General features: G+C 43.3%; 1 protein-coding gene across 1 annotated transcript in view; it reads left to right on the plus strand.

The window, feature by feature from the left end:
- tiam1a (TIAM Rac1 associated GEF 1a) overlaps positions 1-27,500 on the plus strand; it is a 264,051-nt gene that overhangs the window by 1,033 nt on the left and 235,518 nt on the right.

Below are 27,500 nucleotides of genomic sequence, written 5' to 3' on the forward strand. Positions count from 1 at the left end.
TGAGGTTAGGGGGTCATCTAGGGTTAGGGGTCATCCTCAGGCATCCAGACAACCGCTTAAGGGTCAGGATTCCTACATGTCTTAACCCCCCCCCCCCTTCTCTCTCTCTGTCTCTGTCTCTCTCTCTCTCTGTCTCTCTCTCTGTCTCTGTCTCTCTCTCTCTCTCTCTCTCTCTCTGTCTCTCTCTCTCTCTCTCTCTCTCTCTCTCTCTTCTCTCTCTCTCTGTCTCTCTGTGTGTGTGTGTGTTCCTGCTCTGCCCTTTCTGTGTGTGTGTGTGTTCCTGCTCTGCCCTCTGTGCGTGTGTGTGTGTGTTCCTGCTCTGCCCTCTCTCTATGTGTGTGTGTTTTCCTGCTCTGCCCTCTCTGTGTGTGTGTGTGTGTGTTCCTGCTCTGCCCTCTCTCTCTCTGTGTGTGTGTGTGTGTGTTTTCCTGCTCTGCCCTCTCTGTGTGTGTGTGTGTGTGTGTTCCTGCTCTGCCCTCTCTGTGTGTGTGTGTGTGTGTGTGTGTGTGTGTGTGTGTGTGTGTGTGTGTGTGTGTGTTCCTACAGTTCGGTAGTGCAATCAGGAAGTAGGAGATTGTGTTTTGAGGAAGTGAACCATGAAAGGAAAATAGGTGTGTGTGTGTGTGTGATCTTGTGAATGATTTGCCCGACTCATCCACAGTGGGAGAGAAGGAGATGTCTTACCCACGGCTTGTGTGTGTGTGTGTGTGTGTGTGTGTGTGTGTGTGTGTGTGTGTGTGTGTGTGTATATGCATTCTCAGCATATGTGTGTGTACGTGCTCTGAGCGTGTGTGTGTGTGTGTGTGTGTATAGCAGTGTTAGTTTACTAACCCAGGGCTGTATAGAGACCCTTTTCTGCTGGAGAAAGCTTGAAGCCGGGATGTGGGGGGTTGTTTGTGTGGAGATTCTCACTGCAGAATTAGGAGTTCTAGCAAATTTTCTCCAAAAGTCAAATGACGAAATCTTGACATTTCAAAGGTTTCCTCTCCTCCTTATCGGTCCGTTTCCCCAAAACGTCAAATTTAAAGCAGCATTTTAATTTGTATGTTTAAATCATCATCATGTCTAGTAAATCACAGTTTTAATTTCACGAAAATAACTCAAAATATATGTTGTATCATTTATTCCCCTTGAGCCTCCTTTTGAAATGCTCTGTCTGATTGTGTGATACCAATGTTTATATATTTACACAGCCCTGATTGGTGGATCGTCTTGACTCAATTTCTCTACACTCGCCACGCCACTATACCCCTTCAAAGTTAGTTAAAAAAAATTAATAAGTCATACTGTGGGACTAAACTACGTCTAATCCAGGGCTTCCCAACCTGTAGGTTTTACAGTCCTGTAGGTTTACAGTCCTGTAAGTTTTACAGTCCTGTAGGTTTACAGTCCTGTAGGTTTACAGTCCTGTAAGTTTTACAGTCCTCTAGGTTTACAGTTCTGTAGGTTTACAGTCCTGTAGGTTTTACAGTCCTGTAGGTTTACAGTCCAACCCTCTTCCTGGAGATCTACTGTCCTGTAGGTTTAGTCCAACCCTCTTCCTGGAGATCTACTGTCCTGTAGGTTTTCAGTCCAACCCTCTTCCTGGAGATCTACTGTCCTGTAGGTTTTACAGTCCAACCCTCTTCCTGGAGATCTACAGTCCTGTAGGTTTTACTGTCCTGTAGGTTTTCAGTCCAACCCTCTTCCTGGAGATCTACTGTCCTGTAGGTTTACAGTCCAACCCTCTTCCTGGAGATCTACTGTCCTGTAGGTTTACAGCCCAACCCTCTTCCTGGAGATCTACTATCCTGTAGGTTTACAGTCCAACCCTCTTCCTGGAGATCTACTGTCCTGTAGGGTTTACAGCCCAACCCTCTTCCTGGAGATCTACTGTCCTGTAGGTTTACAGTCCAACCCTCTTCCTGGAGATCTACTGTCCTGTAGGGTTTACAGCCCAACCCTCTTCCTGGAGATCTACTGTCCTGTAGGTTTACAGTCCAACCCTCTTCCTGGAGATCTACTGTCCTGTAGGTTTACAGTCCAACCCTCTTCCTGGAGATCTACTGTCCTGTAGGTTTACAGTGCAACCCTCTTCCTGGAGATCTACTGTCCTGTAGGTTTACAGTGCAACCCTCTTCCTGGAGATCTACTGTCCTGTAGGGTTTACAGCCCAACCCTCTTCCTGGAGATCTACTGTCCTGTAGGTTTACAGTCCAACCCTCTTCCTGGAGATCTACTGTCCTGTAGGTTTACAGTCCAACCCTCTTCCTGGAGATCTACTGTCCTGTAGGTTTACAGTCCAACACTCTTCCTGGAGATCTACCATCCTGTAGGTTTACAGTCCAACCCTCTTCCTGGAGATCTACCATCCTGTAGGTTTACAGTCCAACCCTCTTCCTGGAGATCTACCATCCTGTAGGTTTACAGTCCAACCCTCTTCCTGGAGATCTACCATCCTGTAGGTTTACAGTCCAACCCTCTTCCTGGAGATCTACCATCCTGTAGGTTTACAGTCCAACCCTCTTCCTGGAGATCTACCATCCTGTAGGTTTACAGTCCAACACTCTTCCTGGAGATCTACCATCCTGTAGGTTTACAGTCCAACCCTCTTCCTGGAGATCTACTGTCCTGTAGGTTTACAGTCCAACACTCTTCCTGGAGATCTACTGTCCTGTAGGTTTACAGTCCAACACTCTTCCTGGAGATCTACCATCCTGTAGGTTTACAGTCCAACCCTCTTCCTGGAGATCTACTGTCCTGTAGGTTTACAGTCCAACCCTCTTCCTGGAGATCTACTGTCCTGTAGGTTTACAGTCCAACCCTCTTCCTGGAGATCTACTGTCCTGTATGTTTACAGTCCAACACTCTTCCTGGAGATCTACCATCCTGTAGGTTTACAGTCCAACCCTCTTCCTGGAGATCTACTGTCCTGTAGGTTTACAGTCCAACACTCTTCCTGAAGATCTACTGTCCTGTAGGTTCGAAAATGAGAGCCTACATTTTACGTTTTAACCCTATCCAAAACCCTTTTAAATTTCACGTTTCAAGCAACTTTGGAATTTCACTTTTGGAGGAACTTGGATAAACGTCTAATTCTACAGTGAGACTGTGAGATCTGGTTGGGGGGGAACTAAGCTGCACTTCCTGATCAAATGATAATTTTAGAGACACATATTTCCCTAAGATTCCACAGACCCACAAAGAATTCAAAAGCAAATAACATTTTTTGATAAACTCCCTTATCTATTAGGTGAAATAACATCGTGTGCCATTACATAATAAATATTTGTTTTTACCTGTTGTAATATGGAAGAGCAACCAATGGAGCAAATAGACCTATAGTTGATGTATTTCCCCTGCAACTATTCGCACATTGACACACATTGATATAACACAATACAATAATATAACATTTGAAATGTCTCTTTTTTTTTTTTTTTTAAACTCTTATGAGTGTAATTTTTAGTGTTAAGTTTTTGTTTACTTCACTTGCTTTGACATTGTAAACTTACAGTACCAGTCCAAAGTTTGGATACACCTACTCATTCAATGTTTGTTTTTTTCATTGGCTTGTTCATTGTTTACTCCATGTGTAACATTGTGTTGTTGTCTGTTCACACTGCTATGCTTTATCTTGGCCATGTCGCAGTTGTAAATGAGAACTTGTTCTCAACTAGCCTACCTGGTTAAATAAAGATGAAATAAATAAAATAAAAATACAAAATTAGCTGATGTTTACCCAGACACACTGGTCTAAATGGATGGGTCATGTGAAATAAATGCTATGGCTAAACCCCCCCAAACCACATCTAGCTAAGTGGATGGGTCTCTGTTGTCTAGACATGTAGACATGCTCATGAAGTGCAATAGATGTCCGTAATCACCCCCAGATGCACCTGGCTAACTTGGTGGGTCATGTAATCTTTTGTTTAGACATGTAGCTAGCTAAATAGCTAAATAATGAACCATAATACCAGCCCATAGCTACATTACAAACTGCTTGTTTCGAGGCAATCAGCACTGATCCTCTTACGAGGGCCCCCGCCGTTGTAGAGGGCTGTGAGAGCACTCAATCCCTGTGGCTAACGTGAATAGGACCTTCAAACATGTAATTACTCGCAAGGAATCGTCCTCAAGAGCATGAGCAGACCAGCTGACTGGAGTTTTCATGTCACGTTTACTCCCTCTCTCCGGCGTTCGATGTCGCCAGTCCACTAACTACCGGTCTTGGCAACTCATCATTATGCAAACCTGGCAACCCATCATTATGCACACCTGGCAACCCATGATTATGTACACCTGGCAACCATCATTATGCACACTTGGCAACCGATGATTATGTACACCTGGCAACTCATCATTATGCACACCTGGCAACCCATCATTATGTGCACCTGGCAACCCATCATTATGTACACCTGGCAACCCATCATTATGTACACCTGGCAACCCTCATTATGCACACCTGGCAACCCATCATTATGTACACCTGGCAACCCATCATTATGTACACCTGGCAACCCTCATTATGTACACCTGGCAACCCTCATTATGTACACCTGGCAACCCATCATTATGTACACCTGGCAACCCTCATTATGTACACCTGGCAACCCATCATTATGTACACCTGGCAACCCTCATTATGTACACCTGGCAACCCATCATTGTGTACACCTGGCAACCCATCATTATGTACACCTGGCAACCCATCATTATGTACACCTGGCAACCCATCATTATGTGCACCTGGACTTCATCACTTCCCTGATTACTTCCTCTTCATCTACAGCTCCGTTGTATTATTTCCTGTTTTCATGTTCCTGTTTTTGGATTCACTCTCACCGACTGCACCTGCTTCCTGTCTCCCTGCGTCTCCGTTACACAGTTCACAAACATATTCAATACTCTCCCTCTCCTTGTCTGTGGTCCCCACATGCTTCAAGATATCCACCATTGTCCCTGTACCCGAGCAAACTAAGGTAACCTACCTAAATGACTATCGCCCTGTAGAACTCATTTTACCTGACACACTGGACTCCACTCCAATTAGCATACCGCTCCAACAGATCCACAGATGATGCAATCGCCCCTGCTCTGAATGTTGTTCACTAACGACAATCGACGACAGCTCAGCGTTCAACATCATGGGTCTGAACACCTCAAACTGGGTCCTGGACTTCCTGACGGGCCGACTCCAGGTGGTGAGGGTAGGCAACAATACCTCTGCAATGCTGAGCATCAACACAGGGACCCCCTCCAGGGGTGCGTGCTCAGCCCCCTCCTGTACTCCCTGTTCACCTACAACTGGGTGACCACACACACACACACACACACACACACACACACACACACACACACACACACACACACACACACACACACACACAAACTCCAACACCATCAATGAGTTTTCCGACAACACAACGGTGTTGGGCCTGATCAGCAACGAGACAGACTACAAGGAGGAAGTTAGAGCCCTGGCACAGTGGTGCAAGGGAAACAGCCTCTCCCTGAATGGCAGCACAACTAAGGAGCTGGTTGTGGACTACAGGAGAAAGAGGGAAGAGCAGAACCCCGTCCACATCGACAGGGCTGTTGAGCCACGGACCGTTCACTGTGTTACTATCTGGCAAGCGGTATCCAATAATGTTGGTACCATGTGTTGTGCTGCTACCATGTTGTGCTGCTACCATGCTGTGGTGCTACCATGCTGTGTTGCTACCATGTTGTGTTTCTATCATGTTGTGCTGCTACCATGTTGTGTTGCTACCATGTTGTTGTCATGTTGTGATGCTACCATGTTGTGTTGCTACCATGTTGTTGTCATGTTGTGTTGCTACCATGTTGTGTTGCTACCATGTTGTTGTCATGTTGTGTTGCTACCATGTTGTGTTGCTACCATGTTGTTGTCATGTTGTGTTGCTACCATGTTGTTTTGCTACCAAGTTGTGTTGCTACCATGTTGTTTTGCTACCAAGTTGTGTTGCTACCAAGGTGTTGCTACCATGTTGTGTTGCTACCATGTTGTTCTGCTACCATGTTGTGTTGCTACCAAGTTGTCTTGCTACCATGTTGTGTTGCTACCAAGGTGTTGCTACCAAGGTGTTGCATGTTGTGTTGCTACCATGCTACCATGTTGTGCTGCTACCATGTTGTGTTGCTACCATGTTGTGCTGCTACCATGTTGTGTTGCTACCAAGTTGTGTTGCTACCATGTTGTTTTGCTAACAAGTTGTTTTGCTACCATGTTGTGTTGCTACCATGTTGTGTTGCTACCATGTTGTGTTGCTACCAAGTTGTGTTCCTACCAAGTTGTGTTGCTACCATGTTGTGTTGCTACCATGATGTGCTGCTACCATGTTGTGTTGCTACCATGTTGTTTTGCTACCATGATGTGCTGCTACCAAGATATCTTGCTACCATGTTGTGTTGCTACCATGATGTGCTGCTAGCATGTTGTGTTGCTACCATGTTGTGTTGCTACCATGATGTGTCGCTACCATGATGTGCTGCTACCATGTTGTGTTGCTACCATGTTGTGTTGCTACCATGATGTGCTGCTACCATGTTGTGTTGCTACCAAGTTGTGATGCTACCAAGTTGTGTTGCTACCATGTTGTGCTGCTACCATGTTGTGTTGCTACCATGTTGTGTTGCTACCATGATGTGTTGCTACCATGTTGTGTTGCTACCATGTTGTGTTGCTACCAAGTTGTGTTTTTTTCATGTGTTGCTGCAATACTATGTTGTCGTCTTGGTTCTCTCTTTATGTGGTATTGTGGTGCCTAGTTAAATAAAGGTTAAATAATAAATAATAGCACCTCTTCTATTTCTTCTGCTACTTGTTATTTTGGACTATTGTCATTGTTATCGTTCATTATTGATCATTGAACCTTTTAATACCTGCTTCAAGCTGTGTATGTATCAAATACATTGATTGGATTTTGTCTGAGCAGAGTGGTTATTCCCTCTCTCTCTATATCCCGCCTCTCTCTATATATATATCCCTCCTCTCTATATATCCCTCCTCTCTCTCTCTCTCTCTCTCTCTCTCTCTCTACCCCCTCTCTCTCTCTCTCTCTCTCTCTCTCTCTCTACCCCCCCTCTCTCTCTCAATTCAATTCAATTCAATTCAATTCAAGGGCTTTATTGGCATGGGAAACATGTGTTAACATTGCCAAAGCAAGTGAGGTAGACAACATACAAAGTGAATCCCTCCTCTCTATATATCCCTCCTCTCTCTCTCTCTCTCTCTCTCTCTCTACCCCTCCTCTCTCTCTCTCTCTCTCTCTCTCTCTCTCTCCCCCCCTCTCTCTCTCTCTCTCTTTCTCTCTCTCTCTCTCTCCTCTCTCTACCCCTCCTCACTCTCTCTCTATTCCTCCTCTCTCTCTTTACCCCTCCTCACTCTCTACCCCTCCTCTCTCTCTCACTCGCTCTCTTTCTCTGTCTCCTCTCTTTCTTTGTCTTTCTCTCTCCCCCTTCTCACTCTCTGTCTTTCTATTCCTCTCCTCTCAGTGGTCTACCCATCTAGTTGTTAAGTAAATGTGGGGCTTTATGAAGTCAGTTTCAACCCCCAATCAAGCTGTTTAAATGTTTACATATGACTGTGAGCCTGTGTGTGTGTGTGTGGGGGGGTTCTACGCTGTAGCCGAAGGGTAGATGGGAGGGGGGGGGGGGGTTATAAAAAGGGGGGCTGTGGGAGAGAAGAGAAAATTCAATAGCTCAAAAATGGCAGAAAATGAATGTTTGCCTGTGTGTGTCGTTTTGTTCCTTGTCTTCTGTTTGATTCATAATTTATGTGCGATGTAATTTCATGGCTGCATATTAAAGTAAGGGACATCCCAACTGAGCGAGAAAAAGGCAAAAAAAATAAAAAAAACGGTTTGCTATTCTTCCACGTGCATTTCACCGGGCCCATTGGGACGGTAGATCTGAATGCAACGAGTGTACACTCTACTGTGAAATGCTTGCCTACGAGCCCTTCCCAATGATGCAGCGTTTAAACATGTTAATTAATACAAGTCAAATAGAAATACAAGAGGTATAAAATACAAAAGAATGGAGCAAGAAGTATCAGATCAATGTGGAGCTAAATACAGGAAGTACCAGATCAATATGGAGCTATATACAGGAAGTACCAGATCAATAAGGAGCTATATACAGCACTACTGTTCCAGATCAATGAATGGAGCTATATAAATGACTTAAATGTAAATGTAATGTAAATGAGTACCAGATCAATATGGAGCTATATACAGGAAGTACCAGTACCAGATTAATGTGGAGCTATATACAGGAAGTACCAGATCAATGTGGAGCTATATACAGGAAGTACCAGATCAATGTGGAGCTAAATACAGGAAGTACTAGATCAATATGGAGCTATATACAGGGAGTACCAGTACCAGATCAATGTGGAGCTATATACAGGAAGTATCAGATTAATGTGGAGCTATGTACAGGAAGTACCAGATCAATATGGAGCTATATACAGGGAGTACCAGATCAATGTGGAGCTATATACAGGAAGTACCAGACCCAGATTAATGTGGAGCTATATACAGGAAGTACCAGATCAATGTGGAGCTAAATACAGGAAGTACCAGATCAATGTGGAGCTACATACAGGAAGTACCAGATCAATGTGGAGCTAAATACAGGAAGTACTAGATCAATGTGGAGCTATATACAGGGAGTACGAGTACCAGATCAATGTGGAGCTATATACAGGAAGTACCAGTACCAGATCAATGTGGAGCTATATACAGGAAGTACCAGATCAATGTGGAGCTATATACAGGAAGTACCAGATCAATGTGGAGCTATAGACAGGAAGTACCAGATCAATGTGGATCTATATACAGGGAGTACCAGTACCAGATCAATGTGGAGCTATATACAGGAAGTACCAGTACCCGATCAATATGGAGCTATATACAGGAAGTACCAGATCAATATGGAGCTATATACAGAAAGTACCAGTACCAGATCAATGTGGAGCTATATACAGGAAGTACCAGATCAATATGGAGCTATATACAGGAAGTACCAGATCAATTTGGAGCTATATACAGGAAGTACCAGTACCCGATCAATTTGGAGCTATATACAGGAAGTACCAGATCAATGTGGAGCTATATACAGGAAGTACCAGTACCCGATCAATTTGGAGCTATATACAGGAAGTACCAGTACCCGATCAATATGGAGCTATATACAGGAAGTACCAGATCAATTTGGAGCTATATACAGGAAGTACCAGATCAATATGGAGCTATATACAGGAAGTACCAGTACCCGATCAATTTGGAGCTATATACAGGAAGTACCAGATCAATATGGAGCTATATACAGGAAGTACCAGTACCCGATCAATATGGAGCTATATACAGGAAGTACCAGATCAATTTGGAGCTATATACAGGAAGTACCAGTACCCGATCAATTTGGAGCTATATACAGGAAGTACCAGATCAATTTGGAGCTATATACAGGAAGTACCAGATCAATGTGTTTTAGTTTAGTTTAGTTTATTAGTTTGACCATTTTGAAAAACAAGCACACATAAAACTTAAAAGCCATACATGCACATGAATACAATCGTCGAGGATAACGCACAATAAAGTCTGGGACTGATTTCAATTGTGGTCCTCTTGAGACAAGATGGCTGGACAAGATGGAACACAGTTAAACACAGTATGGCAGTGAAATAATAAAACCAAAACAGAGAAGAAGAACATCTATCTCATCTAAAACAGAGAAGAAGAACATCTATCTCATCAAAAACAGAGAAGAAGAACATCTATCTCGTCAAAAACAGAGAAGAAGAACCTCTATCTCATCAAAAACAGAGAAGAAGAACATCTATCTCATCTAAAACAGAGAAGAAGAACATCTATCTCATCTAAAACAGAGAAGAAGAACATCCATCTCATCAAAAACAGAGAAGAAGAACATCTATCTCGTCATTCCAGTTACATCATAGTGGTTATTCATATGGGCACAGAAGACGTCAAACATATTTTTACTTTATGTTTAAAGCTGCCCAGAGAGGATGTTGTTTTTATAGACAGAGGCAACTCATTCCACTCTGAGGCTACAGTATACAAGAAAGTACATTTACTCCTGAACCTGTATAAGCACACATCAGCAACACCTGATCTGGTGCTGTGATTGTGTGCATCCCTAACACGAGGAAAGTAATCACTTAGATATCTGGGCGCAGGACCATAAATACTCCTGTAAACCAAACCTAGTCTCATCTGGGAGCTATATACAGGGAGTACCAGTACCAGATCAATGTGGAGCTATATACAGGGAGTACCAGTACCAGATCAGTGTGGAGCTATATACAGGAAGTACCAGATCAATGTGGAGCTATGTACAGGAAGTACCAGTACCAGATCAATGTGGAGCTATATACAGGAAGTACCAGTACCAGATCAATGTGGAGCTATATACAGGGAGTACCAGTACCAGATCAGTGTGGAGCTATATACAGGGAGTACCAGTACCAGATCAATGTGGAGCTATATACAGGGAGTACCAGTACCAGATCAATGTGGAGCTATATACAGGAAGAACCAGATCAATGTGGAGCTATATACAGGGAGTACCAGTACCAGAACAATGTGGAGCTATATACAGGAAGTACCAGATCAATGTGGAGCTATGTACAGGAAGTATCAGTACCGGATCAATGTGGAGCTATATACAGGAAGTACCAGATCAATGTGGAGCTATATACAGGAAGTACCAGATCAATGTAGAGCTATATACAGGGAGTACCAGTACCATATCAATGTGGAGCTATATACAGGAAGTACCAGATCAATGTGGAGCTATATACAGGGAGTACCAGATTAATGTAGAGCTATATACAGGGAGTACCAGAACCAGATCAATGTGGAGCTATATACAGGGAGTACCAGTACCATATCAATGTGGAGCTATATACAGGAAGTACCAGATCAATGTGGAGCTATATACAGGAAGTACCAGATCAATGTGGAGCTATATACAGGGAGTACCAGATCAATGTGGAGCTATATACAGGGAGTACCAGAACCAGATCAATGTGTAGGCGTATGAGGTATTAGAGGTAGATATGTACATGAAGGCAGGGTAAAGTGACCAGGCATCAGGATAGATAATAATAAGGTATTTGAGGTAGATATGTACATGAAGGCAGGGTAAAGTGACTAGGCATCAGGATAGATAATAATAAGGTATTTGAGGTAGATATGTACATGAATGCAGGGTAAAGTGACTAGGCATCAGGATAGATAATAATAAGGTATTTGAGGTAGATATGTACATGAAGGCAGGGTAAAGTGACTAGGCATCAGGATAGATAATAATAAGGTATTTGAGGTAGATATGTACATGAAGGCAGGGTAAAGTGACTAGGCATCAGGATAGATAATAATAAGGTATTTGAGGTAGATATGTACATGAAGGCAGGGTAAAGTGACTAGGCATCAGGATAGATAATAATAAGGTATTTGAGGTAGATATGTACATGAAGGCAGGGTAAAGTGACTAGGCATCAGGATAGATAATAATAAGGTATTTGAGGTAGATATGTACATGAAGGCAGGGTAAAGTGACTAGGCATCAGGATAGATAATAATAAGGTATTTGAGGTAGATATGTACATGAAGGCAGGGTAAAGTGACTAGGCATCAGGATAGATAATAATAAGGTATTTGAGGTAGATATGTACATGAAGGCAGGGTAAAGTGACTAGGCATCAGGATAGATAATAATAAGGTATTTGAGGTAGATATGTACATGAAGGCAGGGTAAAGTGACTAGGCATCAGGATAGATAATAATAAGGTATTTGAGGTAGATATGTACATGAAGGCAGGGTAAAGTGACTAGGCATCAGGATAGATAATAATAAGGTATTTGAGGTAGATATGTACATGAAGGCAGGGTAAAGTGATTAGGCATCAGGATAGATAATAATAAGGTATTTGAGGTAGATATGTACATGAAGGCAGGGTAAAGTGACTAGTAATCATGATAGATACAAGTTATAATGCAGCCAGTCAAGAAGTTCTCAGTGGTGCAGCTGTAGAACATTTTGAGGATTCGAGGACCCATGCAAAATATTTTCAGACTACTGCGGGGGGTGAAGAGGACCATGTTAAGTCCTTAGTTATTTGGACGCCTGTCTTGGTATGCTTGGACCATGATAGTTCGTTGGTGATGCGGCCACAAGGAACTTGAAACTCTTGACCCGCTCCACTACAGCCCCGTCGATGTTAATGGGGGCCTGTTCGGCCCTCCTTTTCCTGTAGTCCATGATCAGATCCTTTGTCTTGCTCACGTTGAGGGAGAAGTTGTTATCCTGGCACCACACTGCCAGGTCTCTGACCTCCTCCCTATAGACCGTCTCATCGTTGTCGGTGATCAGGCCTACCACTGTTGTGTCGTCAGCAAACTTTATGATGATGTTGGAGTCGTGTTTGGCTCATGCCGTTGTGGGTGAACAGGGAGTACAGGAGTGGACTAAGTACACACCCCTGAGGGGCCCCCTATGTTGGGAGTCAGAATGGCGTAGGTATTGTTGCCTACCTTCACCATCTGGTGTCGGCCTGTCAGGAATTCCAGGATCCATTTGCAGAGGGAGGTGTTCATTCCCAGGGTCTTGAGCTTGGTGATGATCTTGGAAGGGAATATGGTGTTGAACACTGAGTTGTAGTCAATGAGCAGCATTCTCACGTAGTTATTTCCCCTCTTGTCCAGGTGTGAAAGGGCAGTGTGAAGTGCAATTGAGATTGTGTCATCTGTGGATCTGTTTGGGGCGGTATGTGAATTGGAGTGGGTCCAGGGTGTCTGGGATGATGGTGGTGTTGTGAGCCACGAGAAGCCTTTTCAAAGCACTTCATAATTACAGATGTGAGCGCTACGGGGTGATAGTCATTTAGGCTGGTTACCTTGGAAACAGGGACTATGGGGGTCAGCTTGAAACATGTTGGGATTACAGACTGGGACAAGGAGGGATTGAAAATGTTAGTGAAAATGGTCTGCGAATGCCCTGGTATTCCGTCTGGCCTAGCGGCCTTGCGAGTGTTTACTCAGATCAGCCATAGGAGAGCGAGATCACACAGTCATCCGGAACAACATAGGTTTTTATGCAGGACAAGGTGTTGTTTTTCTCCACACGCGAGCATTGAGAATTCTTTATCACTGGGCATTTCACGGCTGGGTTTCCTTTCCGTTATCGTCTGCAAGCCCTGCAACATACGACAAGCGTCGGAGCCGGTGTAATAGGATTCCTCCTATATTGTCCTTTCGATGTCTCTTCAGAGGTCGTAGCGGGCTTTCTTGAATGAGTTCATGTCCGTGTCCCGTTCCTTGTAAACGGTAGCTGGAGCCTTTAGCCCAGCATGGATATAGCCTGTTAACCATGGTTTTTGGTTGGGATACGTTCGTACAGTCACTGTGGGGATGACATCATCTATTTACTTATTGATGAAGCCTGTGACTGATGTGGTAAATACTTGTAGCCTAGAGCAGCGTTTCCCAAACTCAGTCCCGGGGCCCTCAAGGAGTGCAAACCTTGTTTTTTTGCCTTTAGTACTACACAGCTGATTCAAATAATCAACTCATCATCAAGCTTTGATTATTTGAATCAGCTGTATAATGCTAGGGCAAAAACTAAAATGTGTACGCCTTTGGGTCCCCAGGACCAAGTTTGGGAAGCGCTGCCCTAGATGCACCAATTCAAACCATTTTAAAGTGCGTTATAGATCATTCGACACATACGGTGCAAGGAAATGAAGTGCTGATTCACCTAACTCTCTGGAAACCAAAAGGAGGCTCCAGAGTTAACCAACCCTGCGAACGGAAGGAAATTAAGTGCTGATTTACCTAACTCTCTGGAAACCAAAAGTAGGCTCCAGAGTTAACCAACCCTGCGAACGGAAGGAAATGAAGTGCTGATTTACCTAACTCTCTGGAAACCAAAAGGAGGCTCCAGAGTTAACCAACCTTGCGAACGGAAGGAAATTAAGTGCCTATTTACCTAACTCTCTGGAAACCAAAAGGAGGCTCCAGAGTTAACCAACCCTGCGAACGGAAGGAAATGAAGTGCTGATTCACCTAACTCTCTGGAAACCAAAAGGAGGCTCCAGAGTTAACCAACCCTGCAAACGGAAGGAAATTAAGTGCTGATTTACCTAACTCTCTGGAAACCAAAAGGAGGCTCCAGAGTTAACCAACCCTGCGAACGGAAGGAAATGAAGTGCTGATTTACCTAACTCTCTGGAAACCAAAAGGAGGCTCCAGAGTTAACCAACCCTGCAAACGGAAGGAAATTAAGTGCTGATTTACCTAACTCTCTGGAAACCAAAAGGAGGCTCCAGAGTTAACCAACCTTGCGAACGGAAGGAAATTAAGTGCTGATTTACCTAACTCTCTGGAAACCAAAAGGAGGCTCCAGAGTTAACCAACCTTGCGAACGGAAGGAAATTAAGTGCCTATTTACCTAACTCTCTGGAAACCAAAAGGAGGCTCCAGAGTTAACCAACCCTGCGAACGGAAGGAAATGAAGTGCTGATTCACCTAACTCTCTGGAAACCAAAAGAGGCTCCAGAGTTAACCAACCCTGCAAACGGAAGGAAATTAAGCTGATTTACCTAACTCTCTGGAAACCAAAAGTAGGCTCCAGAGTTAACCAACCCTGCGAACGGAAGGAAATGAAGTGCTGATTTACCTAACTCTCTGGAAACCAAAAGGAGGCTCCAGAGTTAACCAACCTTGCGAACGGAAGGAAATTAAGTGCCTATTTACCTAACTCTCTGGAAACCAAAAGGAGGCTCCAGAGTTAACCAACCCTGCGAACGGAAGGAAATGAAGTGCTGATTCACCTAACTCTCTGGAAACCAAAAGGAGGCTCCAGAGTTAACCAACCCTGCAAACGGAAGGAAATTAAGTGCTGATTTACCTAACTCTCTGGAAACCAAAAGGAGGCTCCAGAGTTAACCAACCCTGCGAACGGAAGGAAATGAAGTGCTGATTTACCTAACTCTCTGGAAACCAAAAGGAGGCTCCAGAGTTAACCAACCCTGCAAACGGAAGGAAATTAAGTGCTGATTTACCTAACTCTCTGGAAACCAAAAGGAGGCTCCAGAGTTAACCAACCTTGCGAACGGAAGGAAATTAAGTGCTGATTTACCTAACTCTCTGGAAACCAAAAGTAGGCTCCAGAGTTAACCAACCCTGCGAACGGAAGGAAATGAAGTGCTGATTTACCTAACTCTCTGGAAACCAAAAGGAGGCTCCAGAGTTAACCAACCCTGCAAACGGAAGGAAATTAAGTGCTGATTTACCTAACTCTCTGGAAACCAAAAGGAGGCTCCAGAGTTAACCAACCTTGCGAACGGAAGGAAATTAAGTGCTGATTTACCTAACTCTCTGGAAACCAAAAGAGGCTCCAGAGTTAACCAACCCTGGGAAGGAAATTAAGTGCTGATTTACCTAACTCTCTGGAAACCAAAAGGAGGCTCCAGAGTTAACCAACCTTGCGAACGGAAGGAAATTTATTTACCTAACTCTCTGGAAACCAAAAGTAGGCTCCAGAGTTAACCAACCCTGCGAACGGAAGGAAATGAAGTGCTGATTTACCTAACTCTCTGGAAACCAAAAGGAGGCTCCAGAGTTAACCAACCTTGCGAACGGAAGGAAATGAAGTGCTGATTTACTCTAAACTCTCTGTTAAACCAAAAAGGAAATGAAGTGCTGATTTACCTAACTCTCTGGAAACCAAAAGGAGGCTCCAGAGTTAACCAACCCTGCGAACGGAAGGAAATGAAGTGCTGATTCACCTAACTCTCTGGAAACCAAAAGGAGGCTCCAGAGTTAACCAACCCTGCAAACGGAAGGAAATGAAGTGCTGATTCACCTAACTCTCTGGAAACCAAAAGGAGGCTCCAGAGTTAACCAGGCTCCAGAAACAGAAGGAAATGAAGTGCTGATTAACCTAACTCTCTGGAAACCAAAAGGAGGCTCCAGAGTTAACCAACCCTGCAAACGGAAGGAAATGAAGTGCTGATTCCTGGAAACCAAAAGGAGGCTCCAGAGTTATTCACCAACTCTCTGGAAACCAAGGAGGCTCAGGGGGTTTGACAACTTGTTATTTTACATCTTTAACAGCGATGTTAGGTAAGACAGAAGTTTGTGGAACAGGTCTTTGTAAACAAAAAGAGCTTAACGATGTGATCTACATGACTTCAAAGAGGTCCAGACAACCTTTTGGTAAAGAATACAGTGATGAGTAATTAAACTGTCTCCTGTGATTAAACAAAGGGAGCTATAAAAAAGCGTCATCCAGGGGGTTAAGAGTGGAGTCAGCTGCCCTTTAATAAATGATATCGCCATAACAACAACAGGAGGAAAGGTTGATAAATAATATCGCCATAACAACAATAGGAGGAAAGGTTGATACATAGTATCACCATAACAACAGGTAGAAAGGTTGATAAATAGTATCACCATAATCAAATCAAATCAAATTTTATTTGTCACATACACATGGTTAGCAGATGTTAATGCGAGTGTAGCGAAATGCTTGTGCTTCTAGTTCCGACAATGCAGAAATAACCAACAAGTAATCTAACTAACAATTCCAAAACTACTGTCTTATACACAGTGTAAGGGGATAAAGAATATGTACATAAGGATATATGAATGAGTGATGGTACAGAGCAGCATAGGCAAGATACAGTAGATGGTATCGAGTACATTATATACATATGAGATGAGTATGTAAACAAAGTGGCATAGTTAAAGTGGCTAATAATACATATATTACATAAGGATGCAGTCGATGATATAGAGTACAGTATATACGTATGCATATGAGATGAATAATGTAGGGTAAGTAACATTATATAAGGTAGCATTGTTTAAAGTGGCTAGTGATATATTTACATAATTTCCCATCAATTCCCATTATTAAAGTGGCTAGAGTTGAGTCAGTGTCAGTGTCAGTGTGTTGGCAGCAGCGACTCAATGTTAGTGGTGGCTGTTTAACAGTCTGATGGCCTTGAGATAGAAGCTGTTTTTCAGTCTCTCGGTCCCAGCTTTGATGCACCTGTACTGACCTCGCCTTCTGGATGATAGCGGGGTGAACAGGCAGTGGCTCGGGTGGTTGATGTCCTTGATGATCTTTATGGCCTTCCTGTAACATCGGGTGGTGTAGGTGTCCTGGAGGGCAGGTAGTTTGCCCCCGGTGATGACTTGTGCAGACCTCACTACCCTCTGGAGAGCCTTACGGTTGAGGGCGGAGCAGTTGCCGTACCAGTCGGTGATACAGCCCGCCAGGATGCTCTCGATTGTGCATCTGTAGAAGTTTGTGAGTGCTTTTGGTGACAAGCCGAATTTCTTCAGCCTCCTGAGGTTGAAGAGGCGCTGCTGCGCCTTCTTCATGATGCCGTCTGTGTGAGTGGACCAATTCAGTTTGTCTGTGATGTGTATGCCGAGGAACTTAAAACTTGCTACCCTCTCCACTACTGTTCCATCGATGTGGATAGGGGGGTGTTCCCTCTGCTGTTTCCTGAAGTCCACAATCATCTCCTTAGTTTTGTTGACGTTGAGTGTGAGGTTATTTTCCTGACACCACACTCTGAGGGCCCTCACCTCCTCCCTGTAGGCCGTCTCGTCGTTGTTAGTAATCAAGCCTACCACTGTTGTGTCGTCCGCAAACTTGATGATTGAGTTGGAGGCGTGCGTGGCCACGCAGTCGTGGGTGAACAGGGAGTACAGGAGAGGGCTCAGAACGCACCCTTGTGGGGCCCCAGTGTTGAGGATCAGCGGGGAGGAGATGTTGTTGCCTACCCTCACCACCTGGGGGCGGCCCGTCAGGAAGTCCAGTACCCAGTTGCACAGGGCAGGGTCGAGACCCAGGGTCTCGAGCTTGATGACGAGCTTGGAGGGTACTATGGTGTTGAATGCCGAGCTGTAGTCGATGAACAGCATTCTCACATAGGTATTCCTCTTGTCCAGATGGGTTAGGGCAGTGTGCAGTGTGGTTGAGATTGCATCGTCTGTGGACCTATTTGGGCGGTAAGCAAATTGGAGTGGGTCTAGGGTGTCAGGTAGGGTGGAGGTGATATGGTCCTTGACTAGTCTCTCAAAGCACTTCATGATGACGGAAGTGAGTGCTACGGGGCGGTAGTCGTTTAGCTCAGTTACCTTAGCTTTCTTGGGAACAGGAACAATGGTGGCCCTCTTGAAGCATGTGGGAACAACAGACTGGTATAGGGATTGATTGAATATGTCCGTAAACACACCGGCCAGCTGGTCTGCGCATGCTCTGAGGGCGCGGCTGGGGATGCCGTCTCGGCCTGCAGCCTTGCGAGGGTTAACACGTTTAAATGTCTTACTCACCTCGGCTGCAGTGAAGGAGACCGCATGTTTTCGTTGCAGGCCGTGTCAGTGGCACTGTATTGTCCTCAAAGCGGGAAAAAAAGTTATTTAGTCTGCCTGGGAGCAAGACATCCTGGTCCGTGACTGGGCTGGATTTCTTCCTGTAGTCCGTGATTGACTGTAGACCCTGCCACATGCCTCTTGTGTCTGAGCCGTTGAATTGAGATTCTACTTTGTCTCTGTACTGACGCTTAGCTTGTTTGATAGCCTTGCGGAGGGAATAGCTGCACTGTTTGTATTCGGTCATGTTACCAGACACCTTGCCCTGATTAAAAGCAGTGGTTCGCGCTTTCAGTTTCACGCGAATGCTGCCATCAATCCACGGTTTCTGGTTAGGGAATGTTTTAATCGTTGCTATGGGAACGACATCTTCAACGCACGTTCTAATGAACTCGCACACCGAATCAGCGTATTCATCAATGTTGTTGTCTGACGCAATACGAAACATATCCCAGTCCACGTGATGGAAGCAGTCTTGGAGTGTGGAGTCAGCTTGGTCGGACCAGCGTTGGACAGACCTCAGCGTGGGATCCTCTTGTTTTAGTTTCTGTCTGTAGGCAGGGATCAACAAAATGGAGTCGTGGTCTGCTTTTCCGAAAGGTGGGCGGGGCAGGGCCTTATATGCGTCGCGGAAGTTAGACTAACAATGATCCAAGGTTTTTCCACCCCTGGTTGCGCAATCAATATGCTGATAAAATTGAGGGAGTCTTGTTTTCAGATTAGCCTTGTTAAAATCCCCAGCTACAATGAATGCAGCCTCCGGATAAATGGTTTCCAGTTTGCAAAGAGTTAAATAAAGTTAGTTCAGAGCCATCGATGTGTCTGTTGGGGGTGGGGGGGTATATACGGCTGTGATTATAATCGAAGAGAATTCTCTTGGTAGATAATGCGGTCTACATTTGATTGTGAGGAATTCTAAATCAGGTGAACAGAAGGATTTGAGTTCCTGTATGTTTCTTTCATCACACCATGTCTCGTTAGCCATAAGGCATATGCCCCCGCCTCCTCTTCTTACCAGAAAGATGTTTGTTTCTGTCGGCGCGATGCGCGGAGAGACCCGTTGGCTGCACCGCCTCGGATAGCGTCTCTCCAGTGAGCCATGTTTCCGTGAAGCAAAGAACGTTACAGTCTCTGATGTCCCTCTGGAATGCTACCCTTGCTCAGATTTCATCAACCTTGTTGTCAAGAGACTGGACATTGGCAAGAAGAATGCTAGGGAGTGGTGCACGGTTTGCCCGTCTCCGGAGTCTGACCAGAAGACCGCCTCGTTTCCCTCTTTTTCAGAGTCGTTTTATTGGGTCGCTGCATGGGATCCATTCCGTTGTCCTGCTTGTAAGGCAGAACACAGGATCCGCGTCGCGAAAAACATATTCTTGGTCGTACTGATGGTGAGTTGACGCTGATCTTATATTTAGTAGTTCTTCTCGACTGTATGTCATGAAACCTAAGATGACCTGGGGTACTAATGTAAGAAATAACACGTAAAAAAACAAAAAACTGCATAGTTTCCTGGGAACGCGAAGCGAGGCGGCCATCTCTGTCGGCGCCAGAAGTTATCTTTGAATAGAAAGGTTGATGAATAGCATCACCATAACAACAGGTAGAAAGGTTGATACATAGTATCACCATAACAACAGGTAGAAAGGTTGATACATAGTATCACCATAACAACAGGTAGAAATGTTGATACATAGTATCACCATAACAACAGGTAGAAAGGTTGATGAATAGTATCACCATAACAACAGGTAGAAAGGTTGATAAATAGTATCACCATAACAACAGGTAGAAAGGTTGATGAATAGTATCACCATAACAACAGGTAGAAAGGTTGATGAATAGTATCACCATAACAACAGGTAGAAAGGTTGATAAATAGTAACACCATAACAACATTTAGAAATGTTGATACATAGTATCACCATAACAACAGGTAGAAAGGTTGATAAATAGTATCACCATAACAACAACAGGTAGAAAGGTTGATAAATAGTATCACCATAACAACAGGTAGAAAGGTTGATACATAGTATCACCATAACAACAGGTAGAAAGCTTGATAAATAATATCGCCATAACAACAACAGGAGGAAAGGTTGATAAATAGTATCACCATAACAACAACAGGTATAAAGGTTGATAAATAGTATCACCATAACAACAGGTAGAAAGGTTGATAAATAGTATCACCATAACAACAGGTAGAAAGGTTGATGAATAGTATCACCATAACAACAGGTAGAAAGGTTGATGAATAGTATCACCATAACAACAGGTAGAAAGGTTGATAAATAGTATCACCATAACAACAGGTAGAAAGGTTGATAAATAGTATCACCATAACAACAGGTAGAAAGGTTGATGAATAGTATCACCATAACAACAGGTAGAAAGGTTGATGAATAGTATCACCATAACAACAGGTAGAAAGGTTGATAAATAGTATCACCATAACAACAGGTAGAAAGGTTGATAAATAGTATCACCATAACAACAACAGGTAGAAAGGTTGATAAATAGTATCACCATAACAACAACAGGTAGAAAGGTTGATAAATAGTATCACCATAACAACAACAGGTAGAAAGGTTGATAAATAGTATCACTATAACAACAGGTAGAAAGGTTGATACATAGTATCACCATAACAACAGGTAGAAAGCTTGATAAATAATATCGCCATAACAACAACAGGAGGAAAGGTTGATAAATAATATCGCCATAACAACAACAGGTATAAAGGTTGATACATAGTATCACCATAACAACAGGTAGAAAGGTTGATAAATAGTATCACCATAACAACAACAGGTAGAAAGGTTGATACATAGTATCACCATAACAACAGGTAGAAAGGTTGATAAATAGTATCACCATAACAACAGGTAGAAAGGTTGATACATAGTATCACCATAACAACAGGTAGAAAGGTTGATACATAGTATCACCATAACAACAGGTAGAAAGATTGATAAATAGTATCACCATAATAACAGGTAGAAAGGTTGATACATTGTATCACTATAACAACAGGTAGAAAGGATGATAAATAGTATCACCATAACAACAGGTATTAAGGTTGATACATATTATCACCATAACAACAGGTAAAAAGGTTGATAAATAGTATCACCATAACAACAGGTAGAAAGGTTGATAAATAGTATCACCATAACAACAGGTAGAAAGGTTGATAAATAGTATCACCATAACAACAGGTAGAAAGGTTGATAAATAGTATCACCATAACAACAGGTAGAAAGGTTGATAAATAGTATCACCATAACAGGTAGAAAGGTTGATAAATAGTATCACCATAACAACAACAGGTAGAAAGGTTGATAAATAGTATCACCATAACAACAGGTGGAAAGGTTGACTGCACAATCTGCTTCCTGTTGACTAGAGAGAGACAAGATCTGTTTCCTGTTGACTAGAGAGAGACAAGATCTGTTTCCTGTTTACTATAGAGAGACAAGATCTGTTTCTGGAAAAATGCCAATTTTAAATCTTAGTTTCTAAACAAGCTCAGTCATATGTTTTTTTAAACAATAATCTAAATACCAAGGTATAATCTATACCAAGATATAATCTGTCTGAGACAATCTTACCAGAACTTGAAAACAACATGTATGTAGTTCTGCCCGTATTAAGCACCAGTTTTAAATCAGTAAGGACTTCCTGCACAACTGCAAAATCAGACTGTAGCCTTGTCACAGCCAGGTCAGCAGTATGGTGTAATTACATACATAGTAGTATCAGTTGCATATACAGTTGAAGTCGGAAGTTTACATACACTTAGGTTGGAGTCATTAAAACTCATTTTTCAACCACTCCACAAATTTCTTGTTAACAAATTATAGTTTTGGCAAGTAGGTTAGGTCATCTACTTTTTGCATGACACAAGTAATTTTTCCAACAATTGTTTACAGACAGATAATTATAATTCACTTATAATTCACTGAATCACAATTCCAGTGGGTCAGAAGTTTAAATACACTAAATTGAATGTGCCTTTAAACAGCTTGGAAAATTCCAGAAAGTGATGTCATGGCTTTAGAAGCTTCTGATAGGCTAATTGACATAATTTGAGTCAATTGGAAGTGTACCTGTGGATGTATTTCAAGGCCTACCTATTTCAAGGCCTACCTTCAAAATCAGTGCCTCTGCTTGACAACATGGGACAATCTAAAGAAATCAGCCAAGATCTCAGGGGGAAAAAAGTAGACCTCCACAAGTCTGGTTCATCCTTGGGAGCAATTTCCAAACTCCTGAAGGTACCACGTTCATCTGTACAAACAATAGTACTCAAGTATAAGCACCATGGGACCACGCAGCATCATACCGCTCTGGAAGGAGATTAACGTACTTTGGTGCGAAAAGTGCAGATCAATCCCAGAACAACAGCAAAGGACATTGTGCTGGCGAAAACAGGTACAAAAATATATTATATCCACAGTAAAACAAGTCCTATATCGATATAACCTGAAAGGCCACTCAGAAAGGAAGAAGCCACTGCTCCAAAACCGCCATAAAAAAACTGACTACAGTTTGCAACTGCACATGGGGACAAAGATTGTACTTTTTGGAGAAATGTCCACTGGTCTGATGAAACAAAAATAGAACTGTTTTGGCCATAATGACCATCGTTATGTTTGGAGGAAAAAGGGGGAGGCTTGCAAGCTGAAGAACACCATCCCAACTGTGAAGCACGGGGGTGGCAGCATCATGTTGTGGTGGTGCTTTGCTGCAGGAGGGACTGGTGCACTTCACAAAATAGATGGCACCATGAGGTAGGAAAATTGTGGATATATTGAAGCAACATCTCAAGACATCAGTCAGGAAGTTAAAGCTTGGTCACAAATGGGTCTTCCAAATGGACAATGACCCCAAGCATACTTCCAAAGTTGTGGAAAAATGGCTTAAGGACAACAAAGTTAAGGTATTGGAGTGCACATCACAAAGCCCTGACCTGACTCCAATTGAAAATGTGTGGGCAGAACTGAAAAAGTGTGTGCAAGCAAGGAGGCCTACAAACCTGACTCAGTTACACCAGCTCTGTCAGGAGGAATGGGACAGAATTCACCCAATTTATTGTGGGAAGCTTGTGGAAGGCTACCTAAAACATTTGACACAAGTTAAACAATTTAAAGGCAATGCTACCAAATACTAATTGAGTGTATGTAAACTTCTGACCCACTGGGAATGTGATGAAAGAAATCAAAGCTGAAATAAATCATTCTCTCTACTATTATTCTGACATTTCACAATCTTTAAATAAAGTGGTGATCCTAACTGACCTTTAACAGATTGACCAATAGTATTTATACGAGTTCAAACAGGTGCAGTTAATACAAGTAATGAGTGGAGAACAGGAAGGCTTCTTAAAGAAAAACTAACAGGTTTGTGAGAGCCAGAATTTTTACTAGTTGGTTGGTGATCAAATACTTATGTCATGCAATAAAATGCAAATGAACTACTTACAAATCATACAATGTGATTTTCTGGATTTTTGTTTTAGATTCCGTCTCTCACAGTTGAAGTGTACCTATGATAAAAAAATGACAGACCTCTACATGCTTTGTATGTAGGAAAACCTGCAAACTCGGCAGTGTATCAAATACTTGTTCTCCCCACTGTACCTATGTCAGAACGCTGTTCTTTGACTACAGTTCATCCGTCAACACAACAGCAAGCTCATTATTAAGCTCGGGGCCCTGGGTCTGAACCCCCCCTTCGTGCAACTGGGTCCTGGACTTCCTGACGGACCGCCCCCAGGTGTTGAAGGTAGGAAACAACATCTCCACTTTACTGATCCACAACACAGGAGCCCCACAAGGGTGCGTGCTCGGCCCCCTCCTGTACTCCCTGTTCACCCATGACGACTGCGTGGCCATGCACTCCTCCAACTCAATCATCAAGTTTGCAGACGACACAACAGTTACAGGCCTGATAACCAACAATGACAAGACAGCTTACAGGGAGGAGATGAGGGCCCTGGCGGAAAGGTGCCATGAAAATAATGTCTCCCTCAACGTCAACAAAACTAAGGAGCTATCATCCAGAAGGTGCATCAAAGCAGGGAATGAGAGACTGAAAAACAGCTTCTATCTCAAGGCCATCAGACTGTTAAACAGCCGTTAAACCACCCAGTTACTCAACCCTGCACCTTAGAGGCTGCTGCCCTATATACATAGACATGGAATCACTGGTCACTTTAAATAATGGAACACTAGTCACTTTAATAATGTTTACATACTGCGTTACTCATCTCATATGTATATACTGTATTCTATTCTACTGTATTTTAGTCAATGCCACTCTGACATTGCTCGTCCTAATATTTATATATTTTTTACTTCCATAATTTTACTTCTAGATTGATGTATTGTTGTGAATTGTTAGATACTACTGCACTGTTAGAGCTAGGGAACACAAGCATGTCGCTACACCCGGCAATAACATCTGATAAATATGTGTATGTGACCAATAACATCTGATAAATATGTGTATGTGACCAATAACATCTGATAAATATGTGTATGTGACCAATAACATCGGCTAAATATGTATATGTGACCAATAACATCTGATAAATATGTATATGTGACCAATAAAATTTGATTTGATTTGAAAAGAAGAGGCCGTAGTATCGACCCCTGAGGAACACCTTTATGTGCTTCTAGAAATTCAGACTTAACCCCATCAGAATTCTGACTTAACCCCATCAGAATTCTGACTTAACCCCATCACAATTCTGACTTAACCCCATCAGAATTCTGACTTAACCCCATCACAATTCTGACTTAACCCCATCAGAATTCTGACTTAACCCCATCACAATTCTGACTTAACCCCATCACAATTCTGACTTAACCCCATCAAAATTCTGACTTAACCCCATCACAATTCTGACTTAACCACATCAGAATTCTGACTTAACCCCATCACAATTCTGACTTAACCCCATCACAATTCTGACTTAACCCCGTCAATCACGATGGCCTGCGTTCTGTCACTAAGATAATCACGATGGCCTGAGCTCTGTCACTAAGATAATCACGATGGCCTGAGCTCTGTCACTAAGATAATCACGATGGCCTGAGCTCTGTCACTAAGATAATCATGATGGCCTGAGCTCTGTCACTAAGATAATCACGATGGCCTGAGCTCTGTCACTAAGATAATCATGATGGCCTGCGTTCTGTCACTAAGATAATCATGAAAACCATGAACAGGTGTCAGAGTGTGGAGTAGCAGCACAAGAGCCTAATATCCATACTTTCTGAATATTTCCTGATACCAATGAACTCAGAGCTCAGACCTGTCAACTTATTCAATAAAATGATCAACATTATCAAGAGCTTTCGACAGGTCCACAAACAAAGCAACATATTTCATTTTAGTGTCTAAAAACATGGACAAGATCATTAACTCTGAAGTGGTCGCTGTAATAGTGCTCTGTCCAGGAGTAAACCCTGATTGGATGTCCAGGACTAAACCCTGATTGGATGTCCAGGACTAAACCCTGATTGGATGTCCAGGACTAAACCCTGATTGGATGTCCAGGACTAAACCCTGATTGGATGCCCAGGACTAAACCCTGATTGGATGTCCAGGACTAAACCCTGATTGGATGCCCAGGACTAAACCCTGATTGGATGCCCAGGACTAAACCCTGATTGGATGCCCAGGACTAAACCCTGATTGGATGCCCAGGACCCTGAAACCCTGATTGGATGTCCAGGACTAAACCCTGATTGGATGCCCAGGAAACCCTGAAACCCCTGATTGGATGTCCAGGACTAAACCCTGATTGGATGCCCAGGAGTAAACCCTGATTGGATGCCCAGGACTAAACCCTGATTGGATGCCCAGGACTAAACCCTGATTGGATGCCCAGGACTAAACCCTGATTGGATGCCCAGGACTAAACCCTGATTGGATGCCCAGGAGTAAACCCTGATTGGATGCCCAGGACTAAACCCTGATTGGATGCCCAGGACTAAACCCTGATTGGATGCCCAGGACTAAACCCTGATTGGATGCCCCTGATTGGATGCCCAGGAGTAAACCCTGATTGGATGCCCAGGACTAAACCCTGATTGGATGTCCAGGACTAAACCCTGATTGGATGTCCAGGACTAAACCCTGATTGGATGTCCAGGACTAAACCCTGATTGGATGTCCAGGACTAAACCCTGATTGGATGTCCAGGACTAAACCCTGATTGGATGTCCAGGACTAAACCCTGATTGGATTCAGGACTAAACCCTGATTGGATGTCCAACTAAACCTGATTGGATGGCAGGACTAAACCCTGATTGGATGGCCAGGACTAAACCCTGATTGGATGCCCATGACTAAACCCTGATTGGATGCCCAGGACTAAACCCTGATTGGATGTCCAGGACTAAACCCTGATTGGATGCCCAGGACTAAACCCTGATTGGATGCCCAGGACTAAACCCTGATTGGATGCCCAGGAGTAAACCCTGATTGGATGCCCAGGACTAAACCCTGATTGGATGCCCAGGACTAAACCCCGATTGGATGCCCAGGACTAAACCCTGATTGGATGCCCAGGACTAAACCCTGATTGGATGCCCAGGAGTAAACCCTGATTGGATGCCCAGGACTAAACCCTGATTGGATGTCCAGGACTAAACCCTGATTGGATGCCCAGGACTAAACCCTGATTGGATGCCCAGGACTAAACCCTGATTGGATGCCCAGGACTAAACCCTGATTGGATGTCCAGGACTAAACCCTGATTGGATGCCCAGGACTAAACCCTAATTGGATGCCCAGGACTAAACCCTGATTGGATGTCCAGGACTAAACCTTGATTGGATGCCCAGTACTAAACCCTGATTGGATGGTCACTAATTTATTCATCGAGAAAAAAACAACCAGTAGAAACATATTTCTCAGGTGTATTCATTCAAATAAGATCAACCAGTGTTGATTTTGAATGATCTGTAGGGTTTGGGGCCGTTTAGTCTTAGTCACCAAGCTGGTTGAGATCATTTACACATGTCGTTTAGAATGTCCGAAGCCTGAATTTCCCGATCA

Source organism: Oncorhynchus nerka, linkage group LG19 (assembly GCF_034236695.1).
Source record: "Oncorhynchus nerka isolate Pitt River linkage group LG19, Oner_Uvic_2.0, whole genome shotgun sequence".
Classification (NCBI taxonomy): Eukaryota; Metazoa; Chordata; class Actinopteri; order Salmoniformes; family Salmonidae; genus Oncorhynchus; species Oncorhynchus nerka.